Raw genomic sequence first — 16,982 nt, forward strand, 5'->3', positions numbered from 1 at the left:
ATTGACATAATTTGAGTCAATTGGAGGTGTACCTGTGGATGTATTTCAAGGCCTACATTCAAATTCAGTGCTTCTTTGCTTGACATCATGGGAAAATCAAAAGAAATCAGCCATGACCTCAGAAAAAAATATGTAGACCTCCACAAGTCTGGTTCATCCTTGGGAGCAATTTCCAAACGCCTGAAGGTACCACGTTCATCTGAACAAACAATAGTATGCAAGTATAAACACCATGGGACCATGCAGCCGTCATACCGCTCAGGAAGAAGATGCGTTCTGTCTCCTTGAGATGAACATACTTTGATGTGAAAAGTGCAAATCAATCCCAGAACAACAGCAAATGACCTTGTGAAGATGCTGGAATAAACAGGTACAAAAGTATCTATATCCACAGTAAAACAAGTCCTATATCGACATAACCTGAAAGGCCGCTCAGCAAGGAAGAAGCCACTGCTCCAAAACCGCCATAAAAAGCCAGACTACGGTTTGTAACTGCACATTGGGACAAAGATCGTACTTTTTGGAGAAATGTCCTCTGGTCTGATGAAACAAAAATAGAACTGTTTGGCCATAATGACCATCGTTATGTTTGGAGGAAAAAGGGGGCCTGCTTGCAAGCCGAAGAACACCATCCCAACCGTGAGCAGGGGGGTGGCAGCATCATGCTGTGGGGGTGCTTTGCTGCAGGAGGGACTGGTGCACTTCACAAAATAGATGGCATCATGAGGAAGGAAAATAATGTGGATATATTGAAGCAACATCTCAAGACATCAGTCAGGTAGTTAAAGCTTGGTCGCTAATGGGTCTTCCAAATGGACAATGACCCCAAGCATACTTCCAAAGTTGTGGCAAAATGGCTTAAGGACAACAAAGTCAAGGTATTGGAGTGGCCATCACAAAGCTCTGACCTCAATCCTATAGAAAATGTGTGGGCAGAACTGAAAAAGCGTGTGCGAGCAAGGAGGCCTACAAACCTGACTCTGTTACACCAGCTCTGTCAGGAGGAATGGGCCAAAATTCACCCAACTTATTGTGGGAAGCTTGTGGAAGGCTACCCAAAACGTTTGACCCAAGTTAAACAATTTAAATGCAATGCTACCAAATACTAATTGAGTGTATGTAAACTTCTGACCCACTGGGAATGTGACGAAATAAATAAAAGCCTAAATAAATCATTCTCTCTACTATTATTTGGACATTTCACATTCTTAAAATAAAGTGGTGATCCTAACTGAACTAAGACAGGCATTTTTACTAGGATTAAATGTCAGGAATTGTGAAAAACTGAGTTTAAATGTCTTTGGCTCTACAAAGCATGTAGAGGTCTGTAATTTGTATCATAGGTACACTTCAACTGTGAGAGACGGAATCTAAAACAAAAATCCAGAAAATCACATTGTATGATTTTTAAGTAATTAATTTGCATTTTATTGCATGACATAAGTATTTGATTAGGGGTGTAACGATCCATCTACTACATCGATGTATCGATTTATATTCCTATGATCCAACTACATCGATCTGTGCTCGGCGAGTTGGCCTTTTGGACAACATATATCAATCTAACATCGTTTTAAAATGTAATACATCGATTGTATCGATACTAGGAAATAACCCATTGGATTTAAGCACGTTAGACTTTATATGGATGTTTTTTCTTAGCACTTTTAATGATAAAGGCTTTAAACATTACTCGATTCAGTCTGCCTATCCGTGACGTCATCGCCCCGCGCCAGCAGCAGCGCAAAGGCGCAAAGACAACAAAACATAGCATGGCGGACGACAGAGGAGAAGCCGACGAGCGAGAAATTATCAAGCCACCATTGCGGTCCAGTGTGTGGAAACACTTTGGCTTTTGCAAAGACGGAGATGTTCTAAATAAGTCGCTCGTGTTTGTAGGATATGTAAAGGTCAAGTAAAGTACAACGGCAACACGACACATCTCTCCAACAACCTACTAAGGCGCCATGGGATTTCACACAACACCGACCGTCCAGGCACCTCTTGCAGCGTTCCCGCTGCTACAGCAGCGAAAGGTAAAGTCAACTCTGCAAAAGCCTCAGGTCTCGCCTGCATGTTTAGTCAGAGACTAGGCCAAAACTCAGCTCGGGCGGAAAACATCACGGCAACAATTGCCAAGTTTATCTGCAAAGACATGCGACCCTACAGTGTGGTTGAAAATCCGGGATTCCGTGAAATGATTCAAACATTGGAGCCAAGGTACACAATACCAAGCCGACCACACTTCTCAGAAAAGGTTATTCCTGCATTGTACGAAAGTACTAAGAATGATGTGAAGCTGTCGCTTTCTCAAGCTGAAGGAGTAGCGATAACGACAGATGGCTGGACGTCATGCTCAAATCAAGGGTATGTGACAATTACCTCTCATCACATTGATCCGGAGTGGAAAATGTATTGAATATTGAAAATGAGATCAGACAATTTTAACTTCCTGTTAATTCAACCTAAAGTGTTGTTTGCACTTTATTCAAATAAAATGTGAAGAAACAGGAATCTAGGAAACTTCACCTGCACTGTCCAGTATCCAGGTATTTATTTCAGTCACACTGGTTGAATTTTTGGCTAAAAGGTTACTGAATCGATTTCAAGTCACTGAATCGTTTCGGATCGTATCGTTCTAAATGAACCAATATCATCCTTGAATCGTATCGACAACCACGAATCGTGATACAAATCGAATCGTTGTTAAAACGAATTGTTACACCCCTATATTTGATACATCAGAAAAGCAGAACTTAATATTTGGTACAGAAACCTTGGTTTGCATTTACAGAGATCATACGTTTCCTGTAGGTTCCTGTAGGTCTTGACTAGGTTTGCACACACTGCAGCAGGGATTTTGGCCTACTCCTCCATACAGACCTTCTCCAGATCCTTCAGGTTTCGGGGCTGTCGCTGGGCAATACGGACTTTCAGCTCCCTCCAAAGATGTTCTATTGGGTTCAGGTCTGGAGACTGGCTAGGCCACTCCAGGACCTTGAGATGCTTCTTACGGAGCCACTCCTTAGTTGCCCTGGCTGTATGTTTCGGGTCGTTGTCATGCTGGAAGACCCAGCCATGACCCATCGTCAATGCTCTTACTGAGGGAAGGAGGTTGTTGGCCAAGATCTCGCGATACATGGCCCCATCCATCCTCCCCTCAATTAGGTGCAGTCGTCCTGTCCCCTTTGCAGAAAAGCATCCCCAAGGAATGATGTTTCCACCTCCATGCTTCACGGTTGGGATGGTGTTCTTGGGGTTGTACTCATCCTTCTTCTTCCTCCAAACACGGCGAGTGGAGTTTAGACCAAACAGCTCTATTTTTGTCTCATCAGACCACATGACCTTCTCCCATTCCTCCTCTGGACCATCTAGATGGTCATTGGCAAACTTCAGACGGGCCTGGACATGCGCTGGCTTGAGCAGGGGGACCTTGCGTGCACTGCAGGATTTTTATCCATGACGGCGTAGTGTGTTACTAATGGTTTTCTTTGAGACTGTGGTCCCAGCTCTCTTCAGGTCATTGACCAGGTCCTGCCATGTAGTTCTGGGCTGATCCCTCACCTTCCTCATGATCATTGATGCCCCACGAGGTGAGATCTTGCATGGAGCCCCAGACCGAGGGTGATTGACCGTCATCTTGAACTTCTTCCATTTTCTAATAATTGCGCCAACAGTTGTTGCCTTCTCACCAAGCTGCTTGCCTATTGTCCTGTAGCCCATCCCAGCCTTGTGCAGGTCTACAATTTTATCCCTGATGTCCTTACACAGCTCTCTGGTCTTGGCCATTGTGGAGAGGTTGGAGTCTGTTTGATTGAGTGTGTGGACAGGTGTCTTTTATACAGGTAACGAGTTCAAACAGGTGCAGTTAATACAGGTAATGAGTGGAGAACAGGAGGGCTTCTTAAAGAAAAACTAACAGGTCTGTGAGAGCCGTAATTCTTACTGGTAGTAGGTGATCAAATACTTATGTCATGCAATAAAATGCAAATTAATTACTTAGAAATCATACAATGTGATTTTCTGGATTTTTGTTTTAGATTCCGTCTCTCACAGTTGAAGTGTACCTATGATACAAATTACAGACCTCTACATGCTTTGTAAGTAGGAAAACCTGCAAAATCGGCAGTGTATCAAATACTTGTTCTCCCCACTGTATGTGTATATATATATATATATATATATATATATATATATATATTTTGCGAGAAAAAAAACTTATGGGGGATTGGAAGTGATGCAGACAATTACATTGATGGAAGTTACAATCTATGTGAAATATTAAAGCTGATCTACCCCCCCCAAAAAAAATAAATAAAAAATATGTTTAAAAAAGTTTAAAAACATGTGAAATCACAAAAAAAGGTGGCTGGACCCTTCTATAACATGCCATTCACATCAAATATAGAGATTTGGTTGTAAAAAAAATAACTGTTCTTGACTTAGATAAAAAGTTAGGTACACCAGTGATCCTTAACACAAGGGTTCCTTCCTGCTATCTTCCTGCCCAGCAGAGACTCGTTAGGTCCCTCACAAAATTATAAAACTCATTATGGTCTATTCCCTATTGTCTATATTATCTGGTCTAAGACAGGAGTTCTTCTATTCCCCGTTGTAGAAGCCTAGGCTTCTTCCCAAATGGCACCCTATTCCTTATATATTGCACTACTTTTGACCCATGGGCCTGGTCAAAAGAAGTGCACTATGCAGGGTGCTATTTGGGACACAAACCTGGAATCCTTTTAGAGCTCTGGCTTCATCTCAGAATGTCTGACCTGGTGGTTAATCAAGCCATTTCCTTTTAGCTCTTATGTCTTGTTCTGTGTCTCAGCATACTGTACATGCTAGTAACCCTGTTCCCATATGGCTCCAGATGGAAGTTATTCTTCTCTATGCTTGAGCAAAACCATGCAGTCTAAGTAACTATCTTCTGATGGAAGGATGGATGCGTTGACAACAACATTATAATTGCATCTTTCTAGCCCTTATCGTCATATATGTTCTTATTTGGATGCTACATTAGTTGGAATGTTAATGAGGTAAATAGAACACTGAAATGAACAAAGGTAATGAGTAATAGGATGTTACTAGTAATGGTGATTATTTGGTATATTTGTATGCATTCTAATTCTAGTTTTCCATTTAAGAACAGCCCATCCATCCACTATAATTCTGCTTCCATTAACATGGAATGTATGAGGATCAGTCTGAGCATGTTGTAATGATGTTGTCTTCATGGTAGAGGTTGATAGCCATGAGGTGATTTCATATTGAACCTTAAGGAAGGAGTCACTTGGCAATACTAACCCATTATGTAAGGATTTACTATGACAGCGAGGTTTACATCTTTATGCATAATCAGAATAACCAACATACAATATTTTGCATAATTTTGATATAGTTCTGTCCACATATGTGAGCACACACACACACGATACAATGTCTAGCCTACGCATCCACCATAGTTGCTGGAAAAATGCTGGAAAGAACAATGTGAAAAGAAAATATCAGAGCCAGCACAGTCCAGTTCGGGCCGGTTTCATGATATTGTGAAAAGAGTAGAAGGCTAGACCATAATAAGATCTAAAATCACTGTGATACATGGTGAGACTACAGCAGGCTAGAATCAGCCACCGTGTTCTCCATGGATTTAGACCTGGATTATATTGTAATCCCAGATACAGAGTTGTCAAATCATCTGTTACCACGGTAATAAAACAACAAAGTCCATATTAGTAGATCTGATCTGGCATGTCATCCAACTACCCCCCTGCCCCCATGCCATTGATACCAAACACAGGCTCTATCTCTCAGCATAAATAAGTGTAGCATCATCTACAGGAGAACATCAAGGGTCTCATTTCAATTAGGATATTGATTTATTTTGTTCTGGGATTGTTTGATGCTTAGTGTCATGAAGAGGCACTCTGTCTGTAATCCAATAGATTCAGCAGCTCAGGAGGCGCTAGATACAGGATAACCCAAAGACCGTGGCCTTCCAAGGACATGACATGCATTGTTGAGTTTCATTCTATTAGAAGTTATTAATTATTTATCAATGTCAGGGAAAATACTTAATAGTATACAGAATCAATATCAATAACAATGCAGTGCCATAATTTCAGACTTTTCCCATGAAAGCTCATACACATTTTTTGTATAACAAAGAAGTTACATTTTAAAAGGCTCTGTGACTGTATGTCTGTAAAATGTTTTGGCTGTATGTAGTGAAACCAACTAGTAGGCACTAGCTAGCCTTTTAAAGGGGAAATCTGGGATTGGTACACTCATTTTTGGACTATACACTGATGATACAAAACATTAGGAACACCTTCCTAATATTGAGTTGCGACAAGGTGTCGAAAGCGTTCCACAGGGATGCTGGCCCATGTTGACTCCAATGCTTCCCACAGTTGGCTTTATGTCCTTTGGGTGGTGGACCATTCTTGACACACGGGAAACAGTTGAACGTAAAAAAAAACAGCAGCGTTGCAGTTCTTGACACAAACCTGTGCGCCTGGCACCTACTACCATACCCCGGTCAAAGGCACTTAAATATTTTGTTTTACCCATTCACCCTCTGAATGGCACACATACAGTTGAAGTCAGAAGTTTACATACAGTGGGGAAAAAAGTATTTAGTCAGCCACCAATTGTGCAAGTTCTCCCACTTAAAAAGATGAGAGAGGCCTGGAATTTTCATCATAGGTACACGTCAACTATGACAGACAAATTTCAGAAAATAAATTCCAGAAAATCACATTGTAGGATTTTTAATGAATTTATTTGCAAATTATGGTGGAAAATAAGTATTTGGTCACCTACAAACAAGCAAGATTTCTGGCTCTCACAGACCTGTAACTTCTTCTTTAAGAGGCTCCTCTGTCCTCCACTCGTTACCTGTATTAATGGCACCTGTTTGAACTTGTTATCAGTATAAAAGACACCTGTCCACAACCTCAAACAGTCACACTCCAAACTCCACTATGGCCAAGACCAAAGAGCTGTCAAAGGACACCAGAAACAAAATTGTAGACCTGCACCAGGCTGGGAAGACTGAATCTGCAATAGGTAAGCAGCTTGGTTTGAAGAAATCAACTGTGGGAGCAATTATTAGGAAATGGAAGACATACAAGACCACTGATAAGCCCGTCTGAAGTTTGCTAGAGTGCATTTGGATGATCCAGAAGAGGATTGGGAGAATGTCATATGGTCAGATGAAACCAAAATATAACTTTTTGGTAAAAACTCAACTCGTCGTGTTTGGAGGACAAAGAATGCTGAGTTGCATCCAAAGAACACCATACCTACTGTGAAGCATGGGGGTGGAAACATCATGCTTTAGGGCTGTTTTTCTGCAAAGGGACCAGAACGACTGATCCGTGTAAAGGAAAGAATGAATGGGGCCATGTCTCGTGAGATTTTGAGTGAAAACCTCCTTCCATCAGCAAGGGCATTGAAGATGAAACGTGGCTGGGTCTTTCAGCATGACAATGATCCCAAACACACCGGCCGGGCAATGAAGGAGTGGCTTCGTAAGAAGCATTTCAAGGTCCTGGAGTGGCCTAGCCAGTCTCCAGATCTCAACCCCATAGAAAATCTTTGGAGGGAGTTGAAAGTCCGTGTTGCCCAGCGACAGCCCCAAAACATCACTGCTCTAGAGGAGATCTGCATGGAGGAATGGGCCAAAATACCAGCAACAGTGTGTGAAAACCTTGTGAAGACTTACAGAAAACGTTTGACCTGTGTCATTGCCAACAAAGGGTATATAACAAAGTATTGAGAAACATTTGTTATTGACCAAATACTTATTTTCCACCATAATTTGCAAATAAATTCATAAAAAATCCTACAATGTGATTTTCTGGATTTTTTTTCCTAATTTTGTCTGTCATAGTTGACGTGTACCTATGATTGTCACGCCCTGGCTCTGGGGACTCTTATATGTTGAGCCAGGGTGTGTAGGGTCTATGTTTTGTGTTCTATGTTCAGTTTCTAGTTCATGTGTTTTCTATGTTGGCCGGGGTGGTTCTCAATCAGAGGCAACGAGAATCAGCTGTTGCTTGTTGTCTCTGATTGGGCACCACACTTAGGCAGCCTGTTGTGCACTTGTGTTTTGTGGGATCTTGTTCCGTGTTGGTTTGTGTTGTTAACCGAGGACTTCACGTTTCGTTTGGTTGTTTTGTATTTTGTATCGTGCTGCCAGTACACTATTAAAAAGATGTACGCATATCACGCTGCGCCTTGGTCCACTCATTATGACGAGCGTGACAATGATGAAAATTACAGGCCTTTCTCATCTTTTTAAGTGGGAGAACTTGCACAATTGGTGGCTGACTAAATACTTTTTTTCCCCACTGTACACTTAGGTTGGAGTCATTAAAACTCGTTTTTCAACCACTCCACAAATTTCTTGTTAACAAACTATAATTTTGGCAAGTCGGTTAGGACATCTAATTTGTGCATGACACAAGTAATTTTTCCAACAATTGTTTACAGACAGATTATTTCACTTATAATTGGGTCAGAAGTGGGTCAGAAGTTTACATTCAATAAGTTGACTGTGCCTTTAAACAGCTTGGGAAATTACAGAAAATGATGTCATGGCTTTAGAAGCTTCTGATAGGCTAATTGACATCATTTTAGTCAATTGGAGGTGTACCTTTGGCTGTATTTCAAGGCCTACAATCAAACTCAGTGCCTCTTTGCTTGACATCATGGGAAAATCAAAAGAAATCATCCAAGACCTCAGAAAAAAATTTGTAGACCTCCACAAGTCTGGTTCATCCTTGGGAGCAATTTCCAAACGCCTGAAGGTGTCACGCCCTGGCTCGGGGGACTCTCGTATGTTGAGCCAGGGTGTTAGTTTCTATGTTTTGTGTTGTAGGTTGTGGGTCTAGTTTTGCTTTTCTATGTTGGCCAGGGTGGCTCCCAATCAGAGACGGCTGTAGCTCGTTGTCTCTGATTGGGAGTCATACTTAGGTAGCCGTTTGGCACTCATTCATTGTGGTTTCTTGTTCTTATTTTGGTTTGTGTTCAACCGTAGACATCACGTTATCGTCTGTTGTTTTGATCGTGTGATCATTCTCTAATAAATATGTTCACCTTCAACGCTGCGTATTGGTCCTCCTCCTTAGACGATCGTGACAGAAGAAACCACCACAACTGGACCAAGCAGCGAGTCGAGGAGCCATCGCCAGGGAAATCCCTAGCAGATCTCCGTGGCAGCCTCGACTGGGTCAAGCCGAGTGAAGAGCAGAGAGAGTGGACTTGGGAACAATGGAGGAAGAGCTTCGACTGGGTCAAGCCCATTGAGGAGCTGAATAGCGGGAGTTGGAGACAGAAGAGCGAGAGTTGTGCGAGAACGATAGAGGCCTGGCCCACGGGGAGGAGAGACCCCCTGAAAAATTTTAGGGGGGGGCTCACGACGTCGGGGCAGCAGGAGGCCGCGATAGAGCGGTCCAGCGGGTTGGCAGAGGAGGCCGCCAGGTTACGGGGGCCACTGGTCGAAGAGGGGATGGAAGGTGGAGAGGCACGGCGAGAGGTACTGGGGTGTGTTACCAGTCCGGTCCGGCCCGTTCCAGATCCCGGTGTAGGGCCAGTGGTGTGTGTCCCCAGTACGGTCCGGGTCTGTTCCTGCTCCCCGCACCAAGTCAGTGGTGCGCTTCGTCAGCCCGGCTCGGCCCGTTCCTGCTCCCCGCACCAAGTCAGTGGTGCGCTTCGTCAGCCCGGCTCGGCACGTTCCTGCTCCCCGCACCAAGTCAGTGGTGCGCTTCGTCAGCCCGGCTCTGGTACTGTCACGCCCTGGCTCGGGGGACTCTCGTATGTTGAGCCAGGGTGTTAGTTTCTATGTTTTGTGTTGTAGGTTGTGGGTCTAGTTTTGCTTTTCTATGTTGGCCAGGGTGGCTCCCAATCAGAGACGGCTGTAGCTCGTTGTCTCTGATTGGGAGTCATACTTAGGTAGCCGTTTGGCACTCATTCATTGTGGTTTCTTGTTCTTATTTTGGTTTGTGTTCAACCGTAGACATCACGTTATCGTCTGTTGTTTTGATCGTGTGATCATTCTCTAATAAATATGTTCACCTTCAACGCTGCGCATTGGTCCTCCTCCTTAGACGATCGTGACAGAAGGTACCACGTTCATCTGTACAAACAATAGTACGCAAGTATAAACACCATGGGACCACACAGCCGTCATACTGCTCAGGAAGGAGACGCGTTCTGTCTCCTAGAGATGAACGTACTTTGGTGCGAAAAGTGCAAATCAATCCCAGAACAACAGCAAAGGACATTGTGAAGATGCTGGAGGAAACAGGTACAAAAGTATCAATATCCACAGTAAAATGAGTCCTATATCGACATAACCTGAAAGGCTGCTCAGCAAGGAGGAAGCCACTGCTCCAAATCCGCAATAAAAAAGCCAGACTATGGTTTGCAACTGCACATGGGGACAAAGATTGTACTTTTTGGAGAAATGTCCTCTGGTCTGATGAAACAAACATCTAACTGTTTGGCCATAATGACCATCGTTATGTTTGGAGGAAAAAGGGGAAGGCTTGCAAGCTGAAGAACACCATCCCAACCGTGAAGCACGGGGGTGGCATTATCATGCTGTGGGGGTGCATTGCTGCAGGAGGGACTGGTGCACTTCACAAAAGCATACTTCCAAAGTTGTGTCAAAATGGCTTAAGGACAACAAAGTCAAGGTATTGAAGTGGCCATCACAAAGCCCTGACCTCAATCCTATAGAACATTTGTGGGCAGAACTGAAAAAGCGTGTGCGAGCAAGGAGGCCTACAAACCTGACTCAGTTACACCAGCTCTGTCAGGAGGAATGGGCCAAAATTCACCCAACTTATTGTGGGAAGCTTGTGGAAGGCTACCCGAAACGTTTGACCCAAGTTAAACTATTTGAAGGCAATGCTACCAAATACTAATTGAGTGTATGTAAACATCTGACCCACTGTGAATGTGATGAAAGAAATAAAAGCTGAAATAAATAATTCTCTCTACTATTATTCTGACATTTCACGTTCTTAAAATAAAGTGTTGATCCTTACTGACCTAAGACAGGGAATTTTTACTAGGATTAAATGTCAGGAATTGTGAAAAACTGAGTTTAAATGTATTTGGCTAAGGTGTATGTAAACTTCCGACTTCAACTGTACACAATCCATGTCTCAATTGTCTCAAGGCTCTTTATCCTGTCTCCTCCCCTTCATCTACACTGATTGAAGTTGATTTAACAAGTGACATCAATAAGGGCTCATAGCTTTCACCTGGATTAATAATAAGGGCTCCTTAACAGCTTCAACCCCCAAGCCATAAGACTGCTGAACAATTAATCAAATGGCCACCCGGACTATTTACATTAACCCCCCATGTACAGTGGGGAGAACAAGTATTTGATACACTGCCGATTTTGCAGGTTTTCCTACTTACAAAGCATGTAGAGGTCTGTAATTTTTTATCATAGGTACACTTCAACTGTGAGAGACGGAATCTAAAACAAAAATCCAGAAAATGTTCTCCCCACTGTATATAGCCTCGTTATTGTTCTTTTATTGTGTTACGTTTTATTTTACATTCGTTTATTTAGTAAATATTTTCTTAACTCTATTTCTTGAACTGCATTGTTGATTAAGGGCTTATAAGTAAGCATTTCACGGGAAGGTCTACACCTGTTGTATTCGGCGCATGTGACAAATACAATTTGATTTGAATTGATTAACCTGGTCAGTCTATGTCATGGAAAGAGCAGGTGTTCCTAATGTTTTGTATAGTAAGTGTATATCAATTGATTCTTGAAAAAGATAACGTATAAAAATGCCTCACGAGATTTGTTCAACTGTCTTACTCTAAATCCTGGATTTCCCATTTAAAAGCACTTCCATGATCCGCAGCAGTATCTCCCTTCTAGCCTCAGCCTTGTCTGCTGTTCTAATTGACACCAGATGAGTAATTGAAATTAAAAATGAAGGCTCTCAGGTCGTTAGGAGTTATGATGATTCAGTGCATTCTGATAATGTAACCTGAGATGAATTCCAGATAATGACCACCATTAAGCCGAGTCACAGTTATCCTTCTCCTCTTTTCACGTTCCCCCGCTTTTCAGAGCCTAATGATGGTTTGATGGGAAGCTTCATTAGGCTAAGAGACGTTGAACCGATAAACATCAGCTCATGCTAATTATATATTAAGAGTTCAAGTAGTGTTGCTGTGCTGTTCCTTTGAGAAAGCACTCTCAGAGAAAGGCTTATCATGCCAAGTAGGCGTGCTGTTGGACCCATTAATTATAATTGAAAAAAAAGACACACACAGATGGTAATGTAAATACAGATGTTGGTACAGTTAAATTCAGATATTGTTACAGTATAATACAGATGTTGGTACAGTTAAATTCAGATGTTGGTACAGTATAATACAGATTTTGGAACAGTATAATACAGATGTCGGTACAGTATAGTACAGATGTTGGTACAGTATAGTACAGATGTTGGTACATTATAATACAGATGTTGGTACAGTATAATACAGATGTTGGTACAGTATAATACAGATGTTGGTACAGTATAACACAGATGTTGGAGCAGTATAGTACAGCTGTTGGTACAGTATAGTACAGATGTTGGTACAGTATAGTACAGATGTTGGTATAGTATAGTACCAATGTTGGTACAGTGTAGTACAGATGTTGGTACAGTATAGTACAGATGTTGGCATAGTATAGTACAGATGTTGGTACAGTGTAGTACAGATGTTGGTACAGTATAACTTGCTACATTTGCACACACTGTAAATATATTTTCTGTTGTATTTTTGACTTTATGTTTTTTACCCCATATGTAACTCTGTGTTGTTTTTATTGCACTGCTTTGCTTTATCTTGGCCAGGTCGCAGTTGTAAATGAGAACCTGTTCTCAACTGGCTTACCTGGTTAAATAAAGGTGAAATAAAAAAATAAAATAAAATACAACAGATGTTGGTACAGTATACTACAGATGTTGGTACAGTACAATTGATTTGAGTGCTCTCACTCACTGTAACATGTCAACATGCAAAGTGTGTTACGGTACACATTTCCTCAGAATCTGTTCAGAATCTACTGCTGTAGTTTAGTGTTTGTTATATGTTTAGTTTCCTATGGTGGACCAGCATCAGAGTTTACAGTGTTGCCATAAGGAACCATGGGCAGGCGTCTGTGTTCTTGTTCAGGCTAGCCACACAGAGATAGTGGTTCATCTTAGAGTAAATCTGACAGGAGAAAGACGCTTGGTCCCTTCCCCAGGATGGCTCACGTCAACTCGCATCTCACTGTTCCTCAACCTCCTAAACAACATTTTTAATCAGACACCAGTGTGTCTAGGATTGAACGGCTGGAGAAACAAAGGGGCTGATGCAGACGTCAAATGGGCAGGACAGGTACGAGGGGACAGAGAGGACAGGTGTGAGGGGACAGAGAGGACAGGTGTGAGGGGACAGAGAGGACAGGTGTGAGGGGACAGAGAGGACAGGTGTGAGGGGACAGAGAGGACAGGTATGGGGGGAAGCTTCAGTAGCATCTATTTGGAGTGTGTGTGTGTGTGCATGCGTGTGTGCATGTCTGTTATGGTGGTGGGGGGTTAGCATCTCATTGGAGTGGGAGACCATCCTTCCAGCCTTTGCTACTGTATCCCTGTATTATCCAACTCCACAGGAAGCCTGGCCTTCATGCCTTTAATACAGAAAGGTATGCCTAACTAGCTACCTGAACCTCAGATGTGCTCTAGGTGGGTACCTTATCTCGCTGGGTAGAGGTTTCTCCAGAGCAGCTTCGTTTTCTACTAATCTATTGTTTTGTGGGGAAAACAGAATATTTTATGAACAGAATATTTGTGAATTATGCATATAGAATCCCATTAACCTATATAACACGTTTGAGGAACGAGACGGTGCGCTGGAGTCTGACTGCTGCAGTGTCAGAAAAACTAACTGTTTTAGTTTGAGTCAAATGTAGTGTAGTGGTGGTGATGCATTATACTGGTTTCTTAGTTAGTATCTGCTAAATCTCTCCTAGTATTTCACTTAACCTTTTACTGCAGTGGGCTAAATCAGGAGTCTTGAACAAATCTACTTTGAAATCTACTTTATACACCTCACACACATGGTTATGGGCTTAAAAAAAGAAGACACCTGTACCGTGTCAGATACAGAGTTGAAATGTATTCCATTTTGAGTTTGCATCCCAATAATACACTTTATATACATCACAGAAGACTGAAATTTAACAAAATTGTTTGACATAGAAACAAAAAATAAATATTAATATTTGAAATATTAATAACATTCCACCCATGAGGTGAAAGAGGGCACTTTTGGTAATTGAATGCAGGAAAGGGCTACAGATAATACATAAATTACACATACTGTAGAATATGCCCTGTCTGGGGTTTTCTAAAATGTGTGTCAGGTGTTTTAGTAAACAAAACATATTGCATAATGGTTTGTTGTTGAATATGCAACCGAGGCAGTCTTATAGCAAGGTGTCTGGGGACATATCTTGTGCGTGTGTGAGCATGCGTGTGGTGTGTGTGTGTTTGTATTTCGTGGTTTGCTTGTTTTCTTTTAGGGCCTTAAAATATTGTTCTTATTTTAGTCTTAAGTGGATTGAAACAGTCAACAAGGAGATATTTGCGTCTGCATGGATATGTAGGTCAGAGGTAATTGGAACTGCTTAGATTTCTAACCCAGATTGGTTGTGACAGCAGAAGACTGTCACACTGGCTGGGTCTACATGTAATGAAGTGTTTATGGCTATTAAAATCCTGTCAGTCTAGCAGGCTGAGAAACCCACTGTCCTTCTGAAGAACACGGCTTAATCAGACAAGGTTTTGCCATGACAGAGATCGGAGTTTAGATTTAGTCTACCAGTCAAGGGATGTTGTTCAGAGTTGTACTGCATGAGTCCCACCCTATATGGCACCCAATTCCCTATGGGCCCTGGTCAAAAGTAGTGCACTATGTAGGGAATAGGGTGCCGTTTGGGAATCATACTAACTCAAAATTTTACATATTTACATTTTAGTCATTTAGCAGACGCTCTTATCCAGAGCGACTTACAGTTAGTGAGTGCATACATTTTCATACTGCCCCCCCCCGTGGGAAACGAACCCACAACCCTGGCATTGCAAGCGTCATGCTCTACCAACTGAGCTACAGGGGACTACATATACAGTGCCTTGCAAAAGTATTCATCCCCTTTAGCGTTTTTCCTATTTTGTTGCATTACACCCTGTAATTTAAATTGATTTTTATTTGGATTTCTTGTAATGGACATACACAAAATAGTCCAAATTGGTGAAGTGAAATGAAAAAAAATAACTTGTTTCAAAAAATTCTAAAAAATAAATAACTGAAAAGTTGTGCGTGCAAATGTATTCACCCCCTTTGCTATGAAGCCCCTAAATAAGATCTGGTGCAACCAATTACCTTCAGAAGTCAAATAATTAGTTAAATAAAGTCCACCTGTGTGCAATCTAAGTGTCACATGATCTGTCACATGATATCAGTATATATACACCTGTTCTGGAAGGCCCCAGAGTCTGAAACACCACTAAGCAAGGGGCACCACCAAGCAAGTTGCACTATGAAGACCAAGGACCTCTCCAAACAGGTCAGGGACAAAGTTGTGGAGAAGTATAGATCAGGGTTGGGTTATAAAAAAATATCCGAAACGTTGAACATCCCACGGAGCACCATTGAATCCATTATTTAAAAAATTGAAAGAATATGGCACCACAATAAACCTGTCAAGAGAGGGCCGCCCACCAAAACTCACGGCCCAGGCAAGAGAGAGGCAACAAAGAGACCAAAGATAACCCTGAAGGAGCTGCAAAGGACCACTTTAAGCCGTACACTCCACAGAGCTGGGCTCTACGGAAGAGTGGCCAGAAAAAAGCCATTGCTTAAAGAAAAAAATAAGCAAACACGTTTGGTGTTCGCCAAAAGCCATGTGGGAGACTCCCCAAACATATGGAAGAAGGTACTCTGGTCAGATGAGACTAAAATTGAGCTTTTTGGCCATCAAGGAAAACGCTATGTCTGGCTCAAACCCAACACCTCTCATCACCCCGAGAACACCATCCCCACAGTGAAGCATGGTGGTGGCAGCATCATGCTGTGGGATGTTTTTCATCGGCAGGCACTGGGAAACTGGTCAGAATTGAAGGAATGATGGATGGCGCTAAATATAGGGAAATTCTTGAGGGAAACCTGTTTCAGTCTTCCAGAGATGTGAGACTGGGACGGAGGTTCACCTTCCAGCAGGACAATGACCCTAAACATACTGCTAAAGCAACACTTGAGTGGTTTAAGGGGAAACATTTAAATGTCTTGGAATGGCCTAGTCAAAGCCCAGGGGGGGTGAATCCATTTTAATTCCAGGTTGTAAGGCAACAAAATAGGAAAAATGCCAAGGGGGGTGAATACTTTCGCAAGCCACTGTAAGTGGTAGTTATTTGATTCCTTTTTTAATCTGCCTCCAGGGGACACAGCATAGGAATTACATTATTCTGTAGTTCAAGCAACCCTAACAAATATAGTCATATAGCAAATGCTTACATTTTTGCTGAAAATTGAATCTCTATCAGGGACGGCCTGTTCAATAGGGCGATATGGGCGACGCACTGCCAAACGGGAAAAGGAAGGGATTTTTTTTCTAATCAATTATATCACGGCAACAGTAGTTATCAGTGTTGTAATCTATACGTCTGATCTGCCACAGTGCCACACTGCCACTAAATGTCGAATCAGGCTAAAGTCGTGCTTCAAATGGCTCCACCCCCTTTTGGGGCGATTTCAGTCAGATTGAAAATCGCCCAGAATTTCTGTCATAGACTCCCATGTAAAAACTTTCTTTCAGAGCCTTCAATACAATCTCAATGGGTGTCTGTGGGCTTGCACTTACGCGCTTTCGTCATACGTTACGTAACCATGAACGTAAC

The 16,982-nt window shown here is 42.2% G+C and overlaps 1 protein-coding gene across 2 annotated transcripts in view; it reads left to right on the top strand.

The window, feature by feature from the left end:
- The window catches only part of LOC121571954 (KH domain-containing, RNA-binding, signal transduction-associated protein 3), a 176,408-nt gene that overhangs the window by 96,068 nt on the left and 63,358 nt on the right, over window positions 1-16,982 (top strand). The window lies entirely within an intron of this gene.

This window comes from Coregonus clupeaformis, chromosome 8, assembly GCF_020615455.1.
Source record: "Coregonus clupeaformis isolate EN_2021a chromosome 8, ASM2061545v1, whole genome shotgun sequence".
Taxonomy (NCBI): domain Eukaryota; kingdom Metazoa; phylum Chordata; class Actinopteri; order Salmoniformes; family Salmonidae; genus Coregonus; species Coregonus clupeaformis.